The sequence below is a fragment of the Passer domesticus genome, chromosome 5 (genome assembly GCF_036417665.1).
Source record: "Passer domesticus isolate bPasDom1 chromosome 5, bPasDom1.hap1, whole genome shotgun sequence".
Taxonomy (NCBI): Eukaryota; Metazoa; Chordata; class Aves; order Passeriformes; family Passeridae; genus Passer; species Passer domesticus.
Window position 1 is genome coordinate 7,148,041 of NC_087478.1, and position 15,550 is coordinate 7,163,590.

General features: G+C 37.3%; 1 long non-coding RNA gene across 1 annotated transcript in view; it reads left to right on the forward strand.

Moving 5' to 3' along the window:
* Window positions 1–381, forward strand: part of LOC135301614 (uncharacterized) — a 47,905-nt gene extending 47,524 nt beyond the window's left edge. Inside the window, exon 3 of the long non-coding RNA XR_010363390.1 lies at window positions 221–381. This is a non-coding gene — a long non-coding RNA (uncharacterized LOC135301614). The remainder of the gene's footprint in view (window positions 1–220) is intronic.
* Window positions 382–15,550: the final 15,169 nt, after the last annotated feature.

Consider the following 15,550-nt stretch of genomic DNA (forward strand, 5'->3'; position numbering starts at 1 on the left):
TCCTTGTGATATTAGTATTGCAATGTTCTTCTGCAAGGAGATCAAAACTGTCCCACTTTAATTATTTTACATGCAAAACAAACTGGGGACTTGTGACCAAAAATCTCTAAGTGAACTCGTAAAGTTTTTCATGTTTTTCTTTTTCTCTCTTTTTTTTTTTTTAATATGGACCTAGATTATGTTTTCTTTCATTTTCTTTCTTTTTTTTTTTTTTTTTAAGTTACTCTGGTGAAGAAGGGAACTGTAACATGAATGCCAGAACCGTCTGCAGCACCATCTCCTGCTGCTCCAAACCAGCAATGTGGGTAAGATCACAAACAAACAGCACAATCCCAGTAGGCTCCAAATATCCTGAACTTCTACTCATTAAAGTTGGGCCTTAAAACAATACAATATGGCTTCCCCTAGAGATACTTTTTTCTGAGAAAAAAGAATAATACACTGAATTTTAAAATGTTTTTTTGCTGTGTCTTGAGACTTTTGTAATAAAGCAGGGAAAGTACAGCATGATTTCATTATGTCTTGACTATATACATTGTGAATATTGACTTTTTTGTCAATTAAAATGTAAACATATCTTGAAGATTCCACACAGCTTAATACATGATCAGCACAGTTACTCAGACTGTGGGTATTTTAAGAACATGCCCAGATTGCAGCTATCAGAAGCAGATAATTTTATTCAATGTAATTATTGTGGCTTTATTTTGTGACTTAAAATGTGCAAAGTTGAAGTTCTCTTTTTCCTAAAGTCAATTACCACAAAGCTATGGGAGAAGAGCATTTTTTTCCACATGAAACCCAAGTTCTTAAGCTCAGTTCACACAGCTGGGCATGCAGAATCAGCAAAGCTCTTAAAAATTCCCCAGGGAATTAATGTGACTTAATGGCAGTGTAACAATGGGATAGGACTTGTCACAGTCTTCCCAGCAACTTCCAAATAAAATAATATGTAAAAAATAAATAAAATAAAAAACAACCATCCAACCTTTTCTGAAAGAGATAGTTACAATGGTATTAACCAGCAAATTTGTTCAGACTAAATCTGTGATCCTTGCCGTGTTTATTGCAATGAGACAACTGCCACAGTCACTGGAAGTGTAGTATGTGAAAATTTTTCATTGTTTCTGCACTAGTTTGTTCTGCTACAGTAGCTGAGGCAATTTAAAGGCCAACTCGTGGGAATTACTGCAGCATATATGTTAAATGTGAGCATTATGCTAATATCACAAGCCAGTCTGATTTAGCAGCTCTTTAAGGCATAGTACAGGATGGTCCCTTGTCTCCTTTGAACTGAAGATATGTATTTTCTTACTGTGGGGATGATTTTTAACTGATCACTGAGAGACATTTTGAGCATTTTACATAATTTTATGGTCCTTATAATCTTGATTCTCTTTTAATAGAGAAAAATTGGCTGGCCTTCTCATGTGAATCATTCTGGTGTTTGGAAAGGGAAAACAGCCAGTAAATGTTACATAAAAACAGGAGGGGAATTGAGTTACAGGCATACCCCAAAGCATCCAAACCAGTAAAACATATCACATATTATTCTTGAACAGTGCAGCCTCTTCAGAGGTACTGGACTGCTTCTCCAAGGTCCTGTTTAATACATGATTGACAAGAAAATGACACCACCTGTCTTGAAGCTGGCTTGACTGGCAGCAGTGGAGAGGTCTCCTTTCATCCCACCAAGCCTGAGCACTGAGAGGTCATCCCGTGCCTGGTATCTCTTTGCTGCTGTCAAAGCATCAGCTGCATCCCTGCTCACTTTGGGTTCCTGCTGCCTGTCACTCCAATCCTGAGTGACACAGCCCAGGGTATCCTCTGCCACCCTTGTGTGTTGATGGATGCAGCTAGTCCTTGTCTTCTCCTTCCTCCAGACTTTTCTGCAGTTTTCTCAAGTGTGAGCCCCCAAAAGGGTTGATAGTAATTGCTAAGCTTAATTACTAAGATTGTGAGTGGGCTGTGAAAAGAGCAAACCTGTAAATTTCTTTAATTTAGTTCCACAACTGAATAAAAAGGAGAGAGGGAGAAGAAGAAGGTAGTGTTTGACAATGTGCAAATCCGTTCAGGTCAGAAAAGGTTAAAAATTGAAAACCTATTCCTTTGTCCAGCAACCCTAAAAGACAGTCCTGAAAAAAGGTGCTCCTGGAAAACAGCCTCATGCCATTCTGGCTCAATATCCTGCCAGCATAAGCTATCAAACCCTGGCAGGATTCAAGGTATTTAGGACTTTACAGGATTTTAGAGTGAGGTTCAGTGCATCTCTCTGCTGAGGATATTTGAACCTACTTTGTCCCACCTAGAACAATGCCACAAATGCAGCATTATGGTTCAGCTCTTTCTCTTTCCATAGATTAAGTTTCAAAAAATTGGAGCACAACTATCACTTCCCAAGTGAACACCTAAAAAAGTGTGTGGGATAACCAGTGCTGATATTTTTATATGGAATGATGTGTATTTAAATCAAAGTTCTCAAAGGAGAGACTGAAAGAACCTCCAACATTTCTGAATAAGATTGTCATACTCACTCGAAATCATACTTTGTTTTATTGAACAATGATTCAGAGTGATGAGAGGATTGCTGTGGGAGGAGAAGGATTTAAATTACTTTTTGTTGTTAGAAACAAAATTTAATCCTGTGTTTCCCAAATTCTGCATGAATTCTATTATTACTGAGTAAAAATGAAGACATTGTTTCTGTTTCTCTTTAAGGCAGACTTAAGAAACTAGCGTTTTTCCTTCCAAACTCATAGAATTTCCTGGACACAGAACTCAAGAGTGCTACCATTTTGCAGAAAAAAGAAGGAAAAAAGTATTCAAAATTACCCAGCTTTCAGAGTAAATCTTATTCTTAGATTTAATCTCACCAAACCTAATCCAAGCTTCTCAATTTTCTCAGACGCACCACACAGTTCAGGGTCTTATTACTGTGTTCTTACATCAGTATTTTGCCATTTATTTATTCTGAAAATTTTCTTCATCTTCTAGTTCTTATTGTATCTATTGATGTATGGGCTTTCTGATAGAGTGAGACATTAATTCCTGATGGAAGGCACATGAGGATTTTTTGGGAATGGAAGAAGGGAGAAGCCTGAGGAAGCCCAGTCAAAGAGTGACAGAGTATATATTGGGTAGAAGGTATTGTTTTTACTGCCTGGTGACATCACAGTCAGACTGTGTTCTGCACTGCATCTGCTGTGATATACTTTATTTGAAGAATACACCTCTCATGGTACAGTGTTTCCTAATGACAAAATTGAGTATACGTGTAGAATTCACTTAGAGAGAAGCAGAACAAAAAAATGGCCTACAATAAGTAGGTATTCCTAGATTAAATACTTGAACTGCTCATTTTGGAGATCACTGCTCAAACTAACATAGATGCAGAACATGTTTTCCAAGGACTAAGAGTCTTGACCTCTGTTGACTGGGTTATAAAATTGTTGTGGGAGGCTATTGTGGAGCACGTTCCTTAGGTGAGTGTGTTCCAGTTTAGGTCATTGGACTCTGAGATAAAACCTCTCCTGAGACAGTTTGTAAAGATTTGGACTCTTCAGAAAGTCCATGCCAGCCCAAAAAAAGAAAAAACCCCACACCACAACAAACAACAACAACCAAAAAAAAAAAAACCACCAAAAAAAAACCACACCACCAAAAAAAACCTCAAAAAACCCCACCCCAACCTGAGGAAAGGCATTGGCCATGGATTAAGAATCTCTTCTGACTAATTTCCAATAATTTCTTTTATGAGGGGTAGAAAGGAAGGCTGGAGGCAGAGAGAGGGGGTAGCTTACTTGGGAGGAAGGGAGGCAACAGAGCTAAATGATGACTTATGAATAATCATTTCTTTTGTTGTCATGACATTTTATTGCATTTGGCACCAAATGGCTGTGTTGTTATATGAATTTATATTCATGCCTCATTCAAATGGGAAAAAAATAATTAACAATTTGTTTCTAAAATACAAAGAACATGCAGGAGCATCTGCAAAGAAAATGACCTCTTTCATTTAGTCCAGCTTTAATAATGTGTAAAAGCAGAAATTTACTGTCCAGCTGGTTTGGTCAAATTCTGTTTGGTTCCCCTTGGGATTTACAGTTAGTCAAGCAGGGGAAGAATCTGCTACCCATGTTCAAAACTGGAAAAACATGGATAAGATTTTAAAAGGTTGTTGTGCTTCCAGAGACTGTGCCATTGAAGTTTTTGGTTCTGTTTCTTTAATTAATTACAACAATTACCCATCCCTATCAGAATTCAGCTAAGGACTCCCTGAGACTTGAAGACTGGGCAGGTTGTGCTAGGTCAGATGCACTGACTTGAAGAGCTCCTCAAGTGAAACCAGTGCCTGTGGAGCAGAGACATCCCACCTCTGTCTAAACTTCATGTTGTGTTTGCCTCTTTCCTGTCTCATCTCAGAGCTGGACCTATCCAGTGCCTCCACATATTTCCCGTGAAGTTCCTAGGTTCCTTTCAAAGCTGACAGCAACATTTGCAGTAAAGAGAGCTGGAGCTGGGATTAGCTGAACCAAAGTTCAGTGTCTGTGGGTGTTCTCCCAGCTGGACACTTGTGTGCCCATGGCAACTGACTTCTCCTGATGTCCACTTTGTGGTGTTGTTCTTGGATGGCTGGAATAGAGAATGCTTTAACAGCTACTTGCTTCACTTGGCTGAGGATGGAATGGTTCCAGTTGTGTAAATAGCTCCTGGTGCTCTTCCAGTTTTCCTCTTCACCGCCCCGTGGAGATGCATTTGCTTAAGCAGGGCATAGGAGGAGAAGAAGCTCTGCTGGATTCCTCCTCACAAACCTTCCAGCATATCTCAGGCCTGACCTACAGCATCCCTGTCAGTACAGCCTCTCCTTGAACAAAAAGAACCATTTTTACCACATTAAGTCATGGTTTTGTCTAATAGCAAATTAAGAGGGATAACTTAACCCATGTGACTCTTGGGCCTCCAGAGGCAATCAGTGAATATCCCAATCAACTACACATTTGTCTATCCTTGTATGAATCCCGTGAGATAACAGTTGCACAAAAAGGAATATTATCTAATTAACACATGCAGTTGGAATTTGATCTTCCGTTTTCCTTTGGAATATCCCAGCTGAAACTGCACTCACATCACTACGGGATTTATGAGGATTACACAAAGAGCTTTTTCCCATACACATGGTGAGTATGAGTTTCATCCATCAATGCAAGCTTGCATAAGCCCTGTGAATGAAGGGTTAGGCATGACTTTGAAATCCTATCTCAAGTGGATAGTGGAAAAAATAGAAAGTGCACAGAATGTAACATACAATGTGTGGATATGAATTTTTTTTCTCATGTATAGTTGTAATCTGTAGTTTATGAATGTTAAATTCAGGCTGGAAGGTATAACAACTTGTATAACATAGTTTTCCTGTGTTTGCTTGTTAACTAAACAGCATGGGAATTAAAAATCATCTTTTGATATTCGATGTTGTAGAAATAACATCTGAAACTTCCTGCTGATTTTAGAGGCTTGCTTGCCTCCAAATACCCACAGTTGCAGAGGAGAAGAGTGAAAATTAGTACTTATTTTCCCCTGGCTCCTAGTTTTATAGCCACATGCCTAGATGCTTCTGGGAAAAATGATGGTGAAGGGAAGATGCCTGAATTCTGGTCTGATATAAATTCCTGAAGTTACATTTGTTCCTGGAGTGATGTTTTTGATGCCTGCTGAAGATATGACACACTGTTAAAAATGTATTTAACAGAAAAATTGAAAGCATTCACTGCTGACTCACAACAATTACTCTCCTTCTCCACAGGTACTGGAGTTGGTACAGAGTGTTGAACAATGCAACCAGACAAAAAGTCCATCAACCTTTCCTACCCAGGGACTATTGTCTGAAACACTTGAAAAAAAAAATCACACAGAGAAACAGTACAAAAATGAAGTGGCTTTTGTCCTTTCCTGGCCTTTTAGCTTTGCCAGGGTCTCATTCAGACCTTTGAAAGAAGTGGAAAATACTCAAAGCTTTAAAGTAGAGACCATCTTTCCTTTTTCTTTCTTTCTCAGCATTAACTTTCTTCTCAAGCCCTTCAGTATCCTTAAACTTTCTTCCTCCAGGAAGTAGCATTAGGAGCAGAGAAAGTCCAGACAGAAAACATGTATTCCAGGGGCCATACAGACAGGATAGGCAAGGGAAGAATAACAAGTAGAAGACTATTCATGAAGAGATGGTCTTTGGCATCCTCTGGCATATCCATAGGGGTGGAAATCATGCCAGTTCTTGGGTTCTGTTCAAAACAGTGCAAAAGAAAAGCTAGCAACATCCTATCTTTAGAAGAGCTATCCTAGTTGCTAAAACCAAGATCACAAGAGAAGGAGGTTTTCAGTCCAGCCTGTGTAGTTTTAATGGACACATAATTTGAAGGAGTGGTGAGCACTGACCTGGAAAATCAGTTTTTAATTGAGATATCTAAGAGATAGAACCAAAAATGTCCAATTAGTTTTAGCAGCTGAGCCTACAAAATGCAAATTCAATTGCTCAGAGAATTCCTAATGGTTAAAAAATGTCTTGTAGGCTAGATACTGATCAGGATGCTTTACTTGAATAATTTCAGAAAAAATAAGACCCTATAAAACATAATATATTTGCTGGTAAAGAGATATTAATTGCATTTGTACCTCATTCTGTCCAGCTGGATTAAGTTCTTGCTGAGCACATCAGACAACTTTTATTTGCTTCTTGTCATGCTAAGAAAGAAGCCATTTAATGCTAGAAGATAGCTTTAAAACTATATAAATCTTTGCAGCTGCAAAAGGATCCCCTCAGACTGAAAATCCTTGTGTTCTAAAACAAACTCACTTTGTTAACATATTTTCAGTCCAAATATTCAAAGTAATGTTTAACCCTTGTTGTCTTTTCTTCCCTCTTACTTATTGCAGTATACTTGACTTAGATCACAGCTCTTCCCTTTTTGCTCAACACAATGTACATGTGAGCATGGTAAAGTCTCATTAAAGCAAATAAATGTAAACTTCAGGTCACTCTCTTAGTAACTTTGTATGGCAAGAGAACTGATGCATGTCGTTCACTACAGATGGATGTATAATAATAAAAATCCCGGGAAAGTTAAATGGACAAGCCTGGATCAGATATACCCTCAAAAATGTCATCATTCTGTAAACCTGAGAATCTCAACAGGACACTTTGGATGCCAAAAAATTATTCATTTAAAAGTGGGAGCACAGCCTAGATTTAGCCAAGTCCAGGCTTTAGAATTTAGCAACATACTACATGGACTATAACAAGGTATCTGAAATATAGATTTTTATCTGTTCAAATTTGCCATATATAGATGTAGACTTTGTATTTTATTTTTATAAAAATGTTTCTGGATCATATGAGTCACCTAGTTCAAATGTCCTGTTAAAGAAATGTAACTCCTCAATTTAGAAAATATGGAATATTTTCATGTCTAAAAAGCTCATTAGTGCTAGAAATTTTTTTAGGCTACCCACAAATTGAATTAGAGACTATATTTTGAGGAAAAAAATAACGAATTGTGATGGAAAAGGATTGGTTTAGCAATTCACTTATAAATACTAAATAAAAAAAGACAAGAGAGTGCTGCACCTGGATGGACACCACGTGTGTTAGAAAAGGATGCCCATTCCAATACTGGCCTCTGGCTTTGGCCTCTCTGTTTAGTTCTGTTCATCCTTGAGGTGTAACAGCTATAAGCTTCATTGTTAACTCTAAATTCAGACATTACCAGGATTTATATAATCTGTGGGCAAATTCTATTACCAAATGAGTTGGTTGCTCCACTCCTAGAGAAGATTTTCATGCAGTGATTTCCCATTCTCTGTTAGCAGAGGTCCATGACAGCAGATTTCAAGTTGATTATCAACCAGTTTCTCTTTGAAGACACAAATTAGTTTTTCTGTCTGATATTAATCTGGGACATACCTTTTAAGTAGGAGCCAAGATAACACAACCAAGTTCATTTTTGAATGTAAATGTAAGGAACTATTTGAAAGAAACTCACTAAAACAAATAAAGGAAAAATATCATAGGCGCCTGTATGTAAACAGAAAATTAACTACCCTGCCAGCTTCTTGTTGGATTGGTCTAAATATTCCTGTATTGCTTTTAATATGAATATTTGGATTTCACTTGAGTAGTGTTGCAACATCACCTGCATAAATCTTTTTTCAGTCTTCATTTAATGTGTGCTTTGCTTGGTCAAGGCCTAGAAACAAAGAAGAATTATTTAAAAATGAACAGGAACAAATTCCAAGGATGAGAAGATATCCCTCAGGAGTTTCAAAGGAACATATACTGAGTAATATTATCAGGAATTCTGTAGGCAAGATTAATTGTTAACATTCCCAAACACTTGAAAAATCAATCATTAACTTTCATAAGACTCAAAATCTATAATATTTTTCAAGCATGTTTTTCAGCTATCTTCTATTTGCTTTTTATTGCTGAAGTTGCTATGGTTTGAATTTCCAAGCTTTTCTCTGCCACATCCTGTAGGCTGATGTTTTATCTATGTTTAATGGAAACTGATCTTCTATGAGCATAGAGCCTGGAGCTGAATTTTCAGAAATCTGTCAGCTCTTTTAAGTCCTAAAATAATATGATGAGTCTTGGAGTTACAAGGGCAGGTAAGAAACCACCTTATGGCATTTTGCTTCTGTGATTTGGAGATCCCTTGAGAGGTTCCCTTCCCAAAAGACCCAGATGTGTTACTGTAAAACCCAAGGCCTGTTCCATAAAAAATCTTGCTCCAAAGAGAGGACCATACCAGTTTGGTAGGACCCAGGAATTCATCCCTTGGGATCTTATCATCACACCTGTGCAATTCTTCATTGTGTGGTGCAGTGAAGCTGATAGACAGCTCCACTTGCTCTCTCTGTGAGAAGAAATAAACCCCAGAATGTGTGAAATAATCCCCAGAGCACAGTATTGCAAAACTGATGTTTAAAAAGCTCATTGTCTATGAAATGCATTGCATGTCCTTCATTGGATTGTAAGAATTGGGAACATAAAATAATTGTATTATGTCTTCCTTACAACAGTCTTTTTGTATTTGTCTTCTCAACAATTTCCAGGGAATTGGTATTAGACTTTCCTATAAGCTGGGAGGCAGGACACAGAGATAGATTACCTTGGACAAGTGTTCAAAAGAGTTGAACCTGGGCCATCACCAGACCACACACTTGTTCCTAACCCAAACAGGTGGAATTCACTCTTTGCTTCCCTTTCACAAAAATAGATCTCCTTATGATTACACTTGGAGTTTCAGCTGCACTGTTACTTCCTCCCAAGGAAGACAGTAGGGTTGTAGCAGATTAATCTGCCTTTTATTCCGATCAGACAAGTAGCTTGACTTTTTAACTGACCCGCTGTGATTTCTGAGTTGAGGAATAACACAAAAGGTTTTTATTAAAACCAAAATACTTAGCTTTTTTGAAACACCCTGCTTGGTATTTGCTTTCTACACACTAAACCTGTTTTTCTTTTATCCCTCCATAACATTTTGATGAAATGGATCCTCAAGCCTTACTATTCAGCAATTGGATCTTTAAAAACAAATTTTTGATAATATGAGTTTTTATAACACATTTATATATTTATTTCTTGGATTAGTGTATTTAAGGGGGTGTGAGGAGCTGAGGGTACTGACTGCTTTTTATAAACCACATGGGGTTCTTTTGGCATTAGTGATGAAGCTGTTCTTTGCCAGATAACTCAGGCTTATGAACAAAGCTACTTGATTTAAAAGTTCATGCACAGGTTACGGAAACACTGGTGGTGTGGGCAGGTTTTCTTCTCCTCGCCTCTTTTAAAACCTTAAACACCTCTTTTCCCAGCACCAGCTAACTCCAGCTAAGGGGCTTATACATGCCTGAAGAAAGCAAAATGTCTGTGCTTCTGCTTCCCCAGCAAACCTGGACACAGCTCCTGTGGCAGGCCCTCATTTACTGCTTAATTCTTTTTACAGGCAGCAGGTATTAAACAAGCTCCTTGCAGCAGCTGTTCTGGGAAACACGGGCAGGGCTGTAATCCCCCTGGCTGAAATGCTCCGAGGTATTTACTGACTCTGCTCAGCTGAGGAGCCTCCAAGTCACTGGAGCCAGACTAACTCTGGGCTCCTGGTGTTAGTAGCCAAATGCAAAAGCAAAATCAGAATATACCTTCAGGATCTGAGTCTTAGGCTAAGTAGGAAAAGTGCCCAGATCAAAAACCTCTACAATGGGGCACCCAGGAAAGTTCTGTTCAGGTCGAGTCCTTCTCAAAACATAGTTTTTTTAGTTAAATTTAATTCAGCTTTTGAAAGGTAGAATATAATTTCAAACTGGAATTAGAAACATATTTGCCAATTACTCCAAAAGATAAATCTATGGGGTATTTCCCCTCCAGGCTTTTTTTTTTATTTTCTTTTTTTTTCTTTTTTTTTTTTTTTTTAAGTTGAAACTACTTTTCAGCTTCTTTTTCCTAATTTGCAAGTTTGGAGATTTAAAATTTTTATTTGTTTTTAAGCAATTTTAGAAAGAAAGTATCTACTAAAAAGCATCACCCAGCACTGGAAAATCACTTTGGAAGGAAATATAATGAAAAATGTTCTCAAAAAAAACACTGAAAAGGAACCAACAAACATCCTACTGCAAGATGAACAGGAATATGAAAAAAAATAGACTTCATTAGACAGATCAATTCCTCATAATAGCTTAATCTAATAATCAGGCTGACTAAGGGCTTTGTGTCCTTTAGTGAAAAGAAGGATGTAAGAAATGCTGAAGTCCTGGTTCACTGCATTCTCTCAGATGCTTATAAGCATTAATTGTTATTATTATTATTAGTAGTAGTACTATTATTATTATTATTATTATTATTATTGATACTAGTCTGGTTTAACTTCCTTATTCAGGGATGAGCGTTTTATGGATTGAGCAGACAGTATACCAGCAGCTGAAGGTAAAATTACTTACTTCTTATATTATAGAAAAAACAGGTCATTTGGAATGGAAAGCTTTTACAGTCTTTGTAACTGAGATGGGCAAGGTGGTTCTCAACATTTTCCATCCACAGGATAACTAAGATATTTGAATTTGTCTGTCTGGCTTGGGAATGAAATAGAAGCAGTTCTAATAGGAGCATAGAGGTGGTTGAGCTTTCAGGCAATTCTGGAATGCACTGCTGCCACATTAATTTACTCAATTTTATGGAGTCAGATCATAACAGAGCATGATGCTGTATATAAAAAACACACAGTCACAATGAGGTTGTGAGGTAGCTTGTACAGAAAATCTCCCAGTGAAAGCTATTCAAACACTACCATTATGTTTTCAGCCTCCCCTGCTTATTTTCAGCACAATGTGGTATCCTGAAGAAATGTTCATGGTCGGGCTTTCTGTGCTATTGCAAGTGCTCTCACCTGGCCATGGCTCTGCAGAGGCAGCAAGGCTAAACCACAGGACAGCTCTGCCACAGGCAGTCACAATAAAGAACAAACCACAACTGTGTCCCTGTCAGGGGCCTTGGAGCTAGATGATCTTCAAAAAAACCTTCCAACCCAAACCTTTCTATGATTCTATTATTCTGTAACTAGTACTTAGAAGTATTCAAATTACTTCCATATTATGATCCTGCCTGGCATTTTCCCCAGTTTAATTCTTCTTTCCAGTGTCTGAGTGTCAGAGTGGATGCACTGCACCAGATGAAGTCTGGCCATGACCTTGCACCCCAGCACTTTCCCCCATTCTCTGTGGATCCCATATGCCTTCACACAGCTCTGCAACACCAGCAGCTCACAGTCATGCTGTGAGTTTCTACTCTGCAATCTTCTTCTCTTCCTTGTAGCTTCCAAACCCTCAGCATCCAGCCCCTCCAGGGGAAAATTTTATTACTGCCTAAATCAGTCTTTTCACATTTCATGGCACGGAATTTCCTCCCATTTCTATCTCTCTAAACAAAAGGCTTTCCAATTCTTTTTTTATGGCATCCCCATCTTTAGCTGCAGTGACAATGACTTCAAATGCTGTGTTGTCATGTTTTATTAGCTCACTTCTGGGTTTCTGTGCCAAAGTCATAATGAAAACATTACATTAAGTTAGTCCAGGTCTGATCCTTGAGAAATCCCACTGCAATGTCCATGTGATCCAAGCCTTCTTGTTTAGGTACAGCTTGTCATCTTCCATCTAAACAATCCTTTAGCCAAGTTCCAGTTCTTGTATTAGTTGTCCCCAGCCCAAGAAATTTCCTGTGACCTAGTCCCAAATACTTTACTGAAATCCAGATATTTACTGCATTTTTCCTCATGAGAAGTTAAAGTGTTTTATCAAAGGGAGATTGAGTGTCTTTAATAGAAACATGTGGGATGATCTGTGGTTTTATCACATTTTCATTTGAATTTTTTTCCTTAATTAGTTTTTTAAAAATTTATTACTCCTTTTCTTCAAAATTTTCTTCAAGCCTTAAGTAATGCCATTAAGATTATAATTGCCTTTTCTTGTCTTTCCTTTTTTTTTTTTTTTTTAACAGCAGAGAATTATAGTGTTCTCAGATAACTAGTTTGTTTTAAAAAGGAATACAACAAAATCTTTATGTGAAACCTTGGTGGAAAACAAAGTCTTTTTGTGACTCAGATTCCATTAGCCTTGGCGTATATTTGTTACAGGGCATTCCTGAATTTCCAATCCACATCTGGTATAGGTAAGACTAAAGTTATGGAGGGGCTTGACAGCTGGCCTGCAAGCAAAACTGAGTTAATAGAAGAAATAACAATTGATGATTTTCAAGTATATCCATAGCAAGGAAGAAGACAAGGCTATCAGCATGGAAACAGATTAGAAAAGATACATGAACATTTTTGTAAGCTAGGCTACGTGCATAAGTAGATGTGTATGCGTGCCTTATTAAATTTCTGTAAAACTTTTGCCAATTATATTGACATTAATTGCTTTGCACCAATGAATGTAATAAGTTATTGTGATGTAGTTAATGAATTAAGATCACACTTTGTTAAGAGTATATAAGCTAAAGAACACGCAAAATAAAAACTTTTTCTTCTTAGACCCTAAACACATGTGTGTATGTCACGTCCGACCAAACAGTGATATAAAATGATGTTATAAATTGACAAAAACCAAAAGGCTACAGTTAGTGAATTGGAAGATGAAGGATCCTTGTCATAAGAAACTGGAAATTGTGTAGTCAGCTACATCACAAAGGAGGTCTTCAGATCACTGTCAGCAGTGGCATAAATGAGAAGTGGGCTTTGGAGAAAATGCAAGATGAGCAAGTTACATTCACAAGAAGACCACAGATATTCTCTTTTTACAATGTGCAGAATAAAGCCCACTTGTGATATTTTTACTTTTGTTTACACTGATGGACCTCTGATGATTTAACTATGGAACTGCTTTTGACCATCACCTCTGATGGATGCCCTAAACATGACAGGCTGCATTCTTCTAATCAGATACTTCACCCTCCTTACAAATACATTACTGAAATGATACATGTTCATAAATATTTGGTATCAATATAGAGCCATTGTTTCCCCTCTTAAATTAATTTCTTAGAAAATTTCTGATTCAGTTCTTTGAGCCCACTCAAAACCTTGAGGACAGATACAGATAAAACAACAGACCAGGGACTTTCCAACCCATCACAATAGTAACTTTTATTTATTCAGTTTGTTTTTCTCCTGATGATGGCTCATCTTCTAATCTGCTCTAGGGGAACAGAGCACGCCTTCTTGCACTGGGGAATCAGGAACTGCAGCACACTCCTTGGCCATTTTAACTCCTATTAAGTTGTTTGGATCCCAGAGCCAGATTAGATGAATATCATCTTTCATTTCTGATTCTAAACATTACTGTTCATATGGAATAAGATTTGTCATAGAAGTCCATTTTGGTGGAAGACAGAAAGGATTTAAGGACACCACCCACCCTCACTGCCCTTGAAATGTGTGTGAGGCTGGGTATGAGGTCACCTGGGTGGAATACACAGATACTTGGTTTCATAGGAGCCATATACAAGAATTAAAAACTGAACAAAACCAGTGCTGCAGTGAAAATGAAATAATTACATTAATCTGCTTTAGGGCAACCTGTGTTAGATTAGAGCTAATCAATTAGCCACGCAGAATACATAATAGCCACAATAATAGGACATCATACAGAGGCAGCAGATGGATTTTTGAAGAGTAACAAAGAGACTTAGACACCAGATAGATTGAGTTTCTTTATCTCTTCACACTTTTTATAAGCACAGAGCAACTCCCTTGGCTGGCATACACTCACTTGGGTTAGTTGAGCTGAGTGGAACTAAAGAGATTTACAAGAGCTTACAGTCAATTCCTTACACCTCTTTTTCCCCTCATTCTGCTTGCACAACTTAGCTTTACTTGCAATTTCAATATTTTTGGGCAGCTCTACAACTTATAAGAGGAAATTCTCTGCAGAAGTAATTTATTAAAAATAAATACTTCCACTATAAAAGTTTTCTTTGTTGAACATCTCCTACCTCCCTTGCACCTACACTTGGTGATCTATGAATTTCTTCACATGTGACTAAGTTGGGGAGGGGACATTATTACTTTTCTATTTTCTCTTCACATCAAAATATGTCATTTTTTAAACATTTTCTCTGGATGCTTGCACATATGAGTCGTTCTGCTGACTCTGTTATTATGTGGAAGCAAGAAACGTTGCAGAGAACCTGTCCTCTGTGAATAGTCAAAAATGCTTAAAGGTACATTATAGCCCCTAGACATTAGACTCAAATTTCTGAATGAGCCAGCTTGAAATCTAATGTGAGCTCCCATATTTCTGCATCTAACTTTGATAGTTTTAGCTGACATTCCTACAGTGATAGTTTGCACATTCAAATACTTTTTATAGCCCATTAAATTGTTTTGTTTTTTCATGCTTTTTATCAAATCAAGCAGAGCAAAAGAAAAAGTATTTAAAATTAGTGATTTCTTTAATCTTTCTCAGAAGTCCTTTGCTATTTCTTTGTATTTCAATCCATTACTAGGAATAGTGAGAAAAGATTAAAACAGTTGAATCTGATGAAAGTCTTCATGATAATGTAGATACCAGTTTTTATTAAGCTGTCAAAAAAGTACTGACATGCAAAATTTCAGTATTAATGTAATAGCTTAAATAATTGTGTTATTTTTATTTTAACTTAAACACATTCTGGAAGTACATATCTACCAAAAGAAAGGGAATCTCTAATATGCCTTATGAGCAACAATATATAATTGTATACATTTTTAAAAGAGGAAGACATCTCATCTTCTAGCATTTGAGGCTAGTAAGAAAACTATTGGACAGAAAAGGGTTAATTCTGGTGAGGAGTGAATTCTTTGACCATTAAAGCTGCCACTGGTTTGTACAAAGTGGTTTCTTTTAATTGTTCTTAGCAAGTATGTCCTGGATTGCTAAACATGATTTTAATTTATAATGGTATTAACACAGCAGTTTGTTGCATTGTCACTTTTGGGAAGCATGAAATGAGACATGAGAGTTACCGGATTTGTTT